The sequence below is a fragment of the Oncorhynchus tshawytscha genome, linkage group LG01 (assembly GCF_018296145.1).
Source record: "Oncorhynchus tshawytscha isolate Ot180627B linkage group LG01, Otsh_v2.0, whole genome shotgun sequence".
NCBI lineage: Eukaryota > Metazoa > Chordata > Actinopteri > Salmoniformes > Salmonidae > Oncorhynchus > Oncorhynchus tshawytscha.
The window spans coordinates 30,436,048-30,445,396 of NC_056429.1; positions in this window are offsets into that span (position 1 = coordinate 30,436,048).

Genomic DNA, 9,349 nt, shown 5'->3' on the forward strand with positions numbered 1-9,349 from the left:
CAGTGAGAGACTTATTTCTGGAGAGATTCATTTTTTAAATTAGAAGTTCCACCTGTTTGGGTATAGACCTGGAAAGTATGACAGAACTTTGCAGGCTAACTCCTCCCCCTTTAGCAGTTCTATCTTGATGGAAAATGTTGTAGTTGGGTATGGAAATCTCAAAATGTTTGGTGGACTTCCTAAGCCAGGATTCAGACATGGCACTGACATCAGGGTTGGCGGAGTGTGCTAAAGCAATGAGTAAAACAAACTTAGGGAAGAGGCTTCTGATGACATGCATGAAACCAAGGCTTTTTCGATTACAGAAGTCAACAAATGAGGGTGCCTGGGGACACGCAGGGTCTGGGTTTACCTCCACATCACCCGAGGAACAGAGGAGGAGTAGGATGAGGGTACTGCTAAAGGCTATCAAAACTGGTCGCCTAGCGCGTTGGGGACAAAGAATAACAGGAGCAGATTTCTGGGCGTCGTAGAATAGATTCAGGGTATAATGTGCAGACAGGGGTATGGTGGGGTGCGGGTACAGCGGAGGTAAGCCCAGGCACTGAGTGATGATAAGAGAGGTTGTATCTCTGGACTTGCTGGTTATAATGGGTGAGGTGACCGCATGTGTGGGACGTGGGACAAAGGAGGTATCAAAGGAATGATGAGTGGAACTAGGGGCTCCATTGTAAACTAAAACAATGTTAACTAACCTAAACAACAGTATACAAGGCATATTAACATTTGAGAGAGACATACAGCGAAGCGAGTTATAAAGTAATCAGAGGTGTTGATTGGGAGAGCTAGCTAAGACAACAACGGGTGAGACAACAACAGCTAATCAGCTAAAACAAGAACAACAGGTAAAATGTCGATGACTGGGCAGAGAGGGTCGGTTAACTACACACAGAGCCTGAGTTCGCGGCTGGGGCCGACAGATAAACAAGAAAAAACAAATAAATAAATATACATAAATAAACAGAATGGAGTACCGTGATTAATGGACAGTCCAGCAGGCATCAACTATGTAGCCAAGTGATCATAGGGTCCAGGGGGCAGTCGCTACTACACAAGCACGCGGGCGACACGGCATTTAAAGTTAGTAGCCCGGGCTAGTTGAAGCGTCTGCTCCGACGTCCAACGGAGCCCGGTTGAAGGCACAGCGGATGGAGTATTCATCAGCAGACCAGTCGTGGTGGTGCGGCGGGGCACCGTGTCGAGAAAGGATCCAAGCCAGATTGCGAAAGAGGTATTGTAGTTGTAGTAATTTAGTTTGCTAGCCAGGAGATGCGCCTGGCTCACGGCTAACTGGTGCTAGCTTCGGGGCAGGGGCGTTAGCCACTATAGCCACTCGGTAGCAGCAGTGACCCCGTGCCAAGGTCCCGAGCTTACGGCAAGGATCCGGTGGAGTAGTGGGTTCTAGCCGTGTTTGGGTGGAGTCTGGGTGAACAACTGAGTAGGCCGGGAGGTGGGCCTCAGGGATAGCTTTGGTACTGGGTAACTCGGTGGGTGCTCGCTAGCTGTGAAGATCAGGAGTAATGGTCCAGGGATTACGGCAGGAATCCGGCGTTGTAGTGGAGAGACAGTCCGATACTGGTAGGCTGGCGAGTATTATCCAGGCAAAAAAAAGGTCTGGTATCTGTGCAGAAGGTAAAGGCCGCTAGCAGTGGCTAACAATGACTTGTAGCTAATTAGCTGGTTGGCTTCTGATGGCTAGGTGGTTCTTGCTATAAGGTCTAAAATTTTTAAATAAGAACAGTTCCGTATCACATTGGGTGAGGCAGATTACCGGAAGGTATATCTTAAATTAAAATGGAAGAGATTGAAATTTAAATTTAAATATATACAAAAAGACGAAAAATACAAAAGTACACGAGAGGACGAACAAAAGACGTCTGCACTGCTACGCCATCTTGGAAATCATAGGAAATCAAATGCCTGAAGGTATGATGGCTGCGTGGTCCCATTGTGCTTATACTTGCATACTATTGTTTGTGCAGATGAATGTGGTACCTCCAGGCGTTTGGAAATTGCTCTCAAGGATGAACCAGACTTGTGGAGGTCTACAAGTTTTTTTTCTGAGGTCTTGGCTGATTTATTTTGATTTTCCCATGATGTCAAGCAAAGAAGCGCTGAGGCCTTGAAATACATCCACAGGTACACCGCTAATTGACTCAAATGATTTCAATTAGCCCATCAGAAGCTTCTAAAGCTATGAAATCATTTTCTGGAATTTTTCAAGCTGTTCAAAGGCACAGTCAATTTAGTGTGTGTAAATTGTGCTGGAATTTTGATACAGTGAATTATAAGTGAAATAATCTGTCTTTCAACCTTCTTCTCTCCTGAGCCCGTACGGGAGTTGTAGCGATGAGACAAGATAGTAGCTTCTAACAATTGGATACCACGAAATTGGGAAGAAAAAGGGGTCAAATTCAACAAAAACAAACAACAACAAAAAAAACTATAGTGTTGGCATATCGGTTAGGACATCTACTTTGTGCATCCTGGTTCACCAGCTCCGCCTGACCGTTGGACTGAGGGTGATAGCCCAAGGACAAACTGGCTGATGACCCCAGAAGAATACAGAACACCCTCCAGAATCTGGAGGCATACTGGGGGTCCCGGTTGGAGACGAAGTCCAGAGAAAGTCTGAAGGGGAAATCATGCTGAATAACTAGCTGAGCAGTCTCACGGGCAGATGGAAGCTTAGGCAGCGGAATGAAATGTGCCGCCTTGGAAAAGCTTTCCACAATAACCAGGATGACAGTGTGGACCCCTGAGGATGGAAGAACCGTGATGAAATCCATAGAGAGATGAGACGAGGTTCGAGAAGGTGTTGGCAGCAGATGAAGAAGCCCCAGAGGCTGCTGACGGGGAGCTTTGTTCCGAGCACATGTCGGACAGGCAGCCACAAAGGTCAGAGTGTCCGCCTCCGCCGAGGGCCACCAAAACCTCCTCAGAAACTCTAGCATTTGCTGCCCTCCCAGATGAGAGGTGAGATGCGACGAGTGAGCCCACTGAAGTACCTTGGACCGTGCCTCAAGAGGAAAAAAGCCAGGTTATTGTGGTCAGTCTAAACTGTAAAGGGATATTCCGAACCCTCCAAACAATGCCGCCACTCCACCAAAGTCAGTTTGACCGCAAGAAGCTCCCGATTTCTGACATCATTGTTCCTCTCAGCTGGAGTGAGACGCCCGGAGAAGAAGGCACAAGGATGAAGCTTTTGGTCTTCAGCCGAGCGCAGAGACAGAACAGCGCCAACGTCAACATCAGAGGCATCCACCTATACCACGAAGGAAAGAGAAGGATCCGCATGAACTAGAATGGGTGCAGAAGAAAAAAGACGTTTCAGGTCCTGGAATGCCTTCTCAGTAGCAGTGGCCCAGCTTACATGCCCAGCCGAGCCCTTGGTGGGTGCTGTCAATGGCGCAGCCACAGAACTTCTACCTTTTGAGAGTCCATCCGTACACAGTCCTGAGGCACGATGTACCCCAGGAAGGAGATCTGAGGAACGTGAAACTCACAGTTTTCGGTCTTCACGAACAAGTGGGGAGAGAGGAGTCTTTGAAGAACCTGGCAAACATGTTGGATGTGTTCAACCATGGACCCGGAGAAGATGATGTCATCCAGGTACACAAACTGGTGAAGGAAGTCGCGCAACACATCATTAACCAGGGCCTGGAAAACGGCTGGAGCATTTGTATGTCCAAATGGCATGACACGGTACTCATAATGTCCATTTGGGATGTTGAACGCTGTCTCCACGACATAAGAGTAAGAGGGTAACGGTTATTGATGGTAATGTTATTTAAACTCTGATAATCAATACAGAGATGTAATCCCCCATCCCTATTTCCAACAAAGAAAAACCCCGCTTCTGCAGGTGAAGTGGTCAGCCGAATAAAACCAGCCCCCCCTTAATATAACTGTTCATGGCTGCAGTCTCTGGACCTGAGAGAGAATACAGCCCTCCTCTCAGAGGAGTGGTGCCCGGCAGGAGGTCGATGGCACAATCGTAGGACCTGTGAGGAGGCAGTTCGCTGGCCCTTCATTTGCTGAAGACCTGACCCACATCCCAGTAATCCTGAGGTACGTGTGAAAGATCAGGCTTGTTTATCCTCAGCCGGGGGAACAGGAGAATCGGAAGCCTCCAGACAAGCAGGGCCAGAAAGATGTGGAGAGAGTTGCTGGCAGGTGGACTGGCATTCCATCCCAGAAATCTTCCCGAGGGCCAGTCAATTTGAGGATTATGGATAGAAAGCCACAGATGTCCATGAACCAGGGGAAGCTCAGGAGAGTCCACCAAATGTAATTGGAAAAACTCCACATGATAATCCAGAACCCATAGCTTAATAGGCATGGTGAGTTGCTTCACCGAGCGTTGCTTCACCGTGAATTGCTTCAGCGAGCATTGGAGCAGGAACCCACGACACCTCCCAGGATGCCCCTCATAGCACTCTGGTGCCGGGAGATAGGGCTTCCAAAGGGAGGAAAACACTGAGCTGGTAGGGAGTGGAGGATTAGGAACAGCCACAGCAGCTGTTTTCCCATCTGTCCTGTCTGCAGAGCGGACACAATAGTTCTTAAATAATCCGACAATGTCTGCAGCCGCGCCTCATGGCGATTAATCACAGTTCCATGGTGGGTGAGAGCCGACCATAAATGGTGGTGTTCGGAATGTTCCTCGGATGACTGAGAAATCTCTGCTGGGTCCATTGTTGGCATACTGTAACAATAACGCTAGTGCGATATCGACCCCAGGCGCAGAGAAACACAGCAATCAGAGATAAGAGAAAATCTAGAGCATTTCCTTGGAGTCTTAACAGAAACAAGCCAACCGCACACTAATAAAACATGAGACCTAAGCAAAGATACAGGCCAACTGAGGAACCCAAATAACAAGGCAACCAGGTGAACCGAGAAGGTAATTAAACACAGGTAGATAAGCTAAAATGCATTAGCTCTCACATACCACCACCCAAGGGTCACCAGGACATAGCCATGTATTGTAGCTTACTGTAAGTTAATGTGAGAGGTTATGGTTGACCTGTGTAAGATAACTTTATGTCACGGCTAGTCCATCTGAAAAATTTACTCTACAGATGGTCAAACTATCTATTGATAAGCAACTGAATGCTAAGGTTATAGTTAGGGTGGGGTTTAGAATAAGGGTAAGGGTTAAGGTTTGGATAAAGGTTAAGTTTAGGGCCAGGGTTAGGTTTAATAGATACACTTACTTTAATAGATACACTTGGTGGGTTTGGCTATTTCAGCCACACCTGTTGCTGACAGGTGTATAAAATCGAGCACACAGCCGTGTAATCATCATAGACAAACACTGGCAGTAGAATGGCATTTACTGAAGAGCTCAGTGACATTCAACCTGGCACAGTCATAGGATGCCACCTTTCCAAGAAGTCAGTGTGTCAAATTTCTTCCCTGCTAGAGCTATCCAGTCGAATGTAAGTGCTTTTATTGTGAAGTGGAAATGTCTAGGAGCAACAATGGCTCAGCCACGAAGTGGTAGGCCATAAGCTCCCAGAACGGGACCGCAGAGTGCTGAAGAGCGTAGTGTGTCAAAATCGTCTGTCCTCGGTTGCAACACTCAGTTCCAAACTGCCTCTGGAAGCAATGTCAGCATAAGAACTGTTTATTGGGAGCGTCATGAAATGGGTTTCCATGGCTGAGCAGCCACACACAAACCTAAGATAACCATGCACAATGCCAAGCGTTGGCTGGAGAGGTGTAAAGCTCGCCGCCATTGGACTCTGGAGCAGTGGCAACTCGTTCTCTGGCATGATGAATCACGCACGCTTCACCATCTGGAAGCGTCCATTAATCTGGGTTTGGTGGATACTAGGAGAATGCTACCTGCCCCAATGCATAGTGCCAGCTGTAAAGTTTGGTCAAGTTGGTATAATGGTCTGGGGCTGTTTTTTATGGTTTGGGCTAGGACCCTTAGTTCCAATCAAAGGGAAATCTTAATGCTACAGCATACAATGACATTCTAGACTATTCTGTGCTTCCAACTTTGTGGAAACAGTTTAGGGAAGGCCCTTTCCTGATTCAGCATGACAATGCCCCCGTGCACAAAGCAAGGCCCATACAGAAATTGTTCGTCAAGATAAATGTGGAAGAACTTGACTGGCCTACACAGAGCACTGATCTCAACCCCATCAAACACATTTGGGATGAATTGGAACGCCGACTGTGAGCCAGGCCTAATCGCACAACATCAGTTCCCGACCTCACTAATGCTCTTGTGGCTGAATGGAAGCAAGTCCCCAGGGCAATTGTTGTGTCTACATAATTTGCCATTGCATTCCCTTGAAGTGAACAAAGCTAGCTAACAAAAACAATCTGACAAATGGACACTACTATACTGCACCTGAAATAATGTAATGCACCATTTGGAGGGTTCAAAGAGTGGAACGTCAACTATAATGAAAGTTAAGACCAGACAGAGCAGCATACAGCATACAAAACATGACATTATTAATGACAGGCAAGGCAACCACCAACTCCCTCACTGCTAGCTGTTAATGTTATGTGGTGTGTGTGTGTTTGCGCTGGAAGAATTGTAAATCCATTGTGAAAGGCTATGGAGTTTGCATAGCAAATTATTCGGATGAAATGTGTCCATATATTGGTCTTTAGTGCCACCTATCAGTTGTAACTGTGGATGCTACATCGATCTATGGCTGAGCTGAGTTGAGAAGTGTGCCATTTTGCTGGATGATATGAAATATGCTGCCATCAGAGGCTATCGCTTGTATGGTGAACTTTGGCTTCATCAAGGTTTATTTGTGAATAAATCTGTCTTTGATAATAGCCTGTGCTTACCCAGCCACCGACCCCACTGCGCGTCATTGACCAACTGAATAGTATGCTACAACTACTGGAAAAGGACAGACCAGAAATGTTCATCTTCACAACACTGTTGCATAGTGATTTAATATTTAATTGGTGTCAGATGCCTCAGGAGATCATGAGGGAAAAATGTGCAATCAGATGCGTTAGTGTGATCTCTTCTGGATGTTGGGCTCACAGTGGTCTAAAGAACCCCTATGCATATAATGTACATGCCACATGTCAAACTAAACTACAACTCATCAATGCTATCCTTGTTAAATATTTCAGGTGACTGATGATGCAAACATTTCTAACCTTTGTTTGTTTGTGTGAGTGCGTGTGCGTGTGTATTTTGTATTTATTTAGGATCCCCATTCGCTGCTGCCTAGGCAGCAGCTACTCTTCCCGGAGTCCAAACAAGACTAAGGCATTTACGTCTGTGTGTGTCTGTGTGTGTGTGTGTGTGTGTGTGTTCACTGTCTCACTGCAGTTATACAGTAACTGACACACGTGGGAACAATATCTGATACACACAATATGTTCAGAGCCACAGGGAAATACACCTCAAATGTCAAATGAATTAATAAATATGAGAAGAACCCTTAAAAGAGGATTATTGCTTGAGCTGTAATAGGTCACATTGATGATTTGCATTTATAACTGTTAAGGATGGAAGGAGATATTGATCAAGAAGAATAAGAGGTAGTTAAAGAAAAACATTATTTCAATGTTTGTTTGTTTGTTTCAACCAATGACTCTTTAAGAAGATCTAACTTCCCCACTGGCATCTAGGAGCACTTAAAAATATATATTATTCTGCAACACTACAGCACTCAATCCCAAAATAAACAATAGAAAGTGGATCAAAATGGCCTACCTGAGTGTATTACACAGGAACACTTTGGACGTGCCATTATATTACTAGAGCATCCATCCAAATACATCAAATCAAATCAAAAATGTCACATGCGCTGAATACAACAGGTATTACCGTGAAATGCTTACATACAAGACCATACAAGTACACAGCGTTGTACGAGATCTTCAAATCCTAAGCAATTTCTCGCATGGAATAGCCTTCATTTCTCAGAACAAGAATAGACTGACAAGTTTCAGAATAAAGTTATTTGTTTCAGCCATTTTGAGCCTGTAATTGAACCCACAAATACTGATACTCAACTAGTCTAAAGAAGGCCAGTTTTATTGCTTCTTTAATCAGCACAACAATTTCCAGCTGTGCTAACATAATTGCAAAGGGTTTAGTAATGATCAATTAGCCTTTTAAAATGATAAACTTGGATTAGCTAACGCAACGTGCCATTGGAACACAGGAGTGATGGTTGCTGATAATGGGCCTCTGTACGCCTATGCAGATATTCCATAAAAAAATCTGCCGTTTCCAGCTACAATAGTCATTTACAACATTAACAATGTCTACACTGTATTTCTGATCAATTTTATGTTATTTTATTAATGGACAAAAAATGTGCTTATCTTTCAATAACAAGGACATTTCTAAGTGACCCCACACTTTTGAACGGTAGTGTAGGTCCTGGATGGCTGGAATCTTGGCTCCAGTGATTTACTGGTCTGTACACATTACCTTCTGTAGCGCTTTATGGTCAGGATGCTCTCCATCGTGTAGCTGTAGAACTTTTTCAGGATCTGGGGACCCATGCCATATATTTTCAATCTCCCGAGGGGGAAAAGGCGTTGTCATGCCCTCTTCACGACACTCTTGGTGTGTTTGGACCATGATAGTTTGCTGGTGATATGGACACCAAGGATCTTGAAACGCTCGACTCGCTCCACTACAGCATCGTTGATGTGAATGGGGGCATGTTCAGCCCTTCTTTTCCTAAGGGGCGGTTGTCACAGATTCCCCCGGTAATGCTGCTCATTTTGTGCATCAGTTCCAGAGGTCTATGTCACAGGCCTCTAGGCATCACTGGACTGTCTCATTATGCACAACTGATTCCAATTCCACTGATAGTAACTGTATATATGTGCCCTCTGTTCACTGTTGTCTTGTCGGTTATTGTTCCCATGTCCATTGGCCTGTGAGTACCTGTGCTTTGTTATTTCGGCTTTTGTGCTGCGTGCACTTGTTATTACGGGTCTCGTCCCATATATTGTTGTGCATTTGTTATTACGGGTTTCGCCCTGTGTAGTGTATTGTGGGGCACGTCCTGTGTATTTATTAGAGCTTTTACCTCGCTCTTTTGTTTGGCTTACATCCCTGTGTTTTTGTATACGTGTTTGTTTTGGGCTTCCTCCCCGTGCCTTTCCATGGCATGTTGTATATTTTGGGTGGAGTATTAAACTCCCCTATTATGAATTCCTGCGCCTGTCTCCAATCATTTATACAATGTGACAGCGGTAGTCATTTAAGCAGGTTACCTTCGCTTTCTTGGGCACCGGGACTATGGTGGTCTGCTTGAAACATGTAGATATCACAGACTCGGTCAGGGAGAGTTCGAAAATGTCAGTGAAGGCACTTGCTAGTTGGTCCACG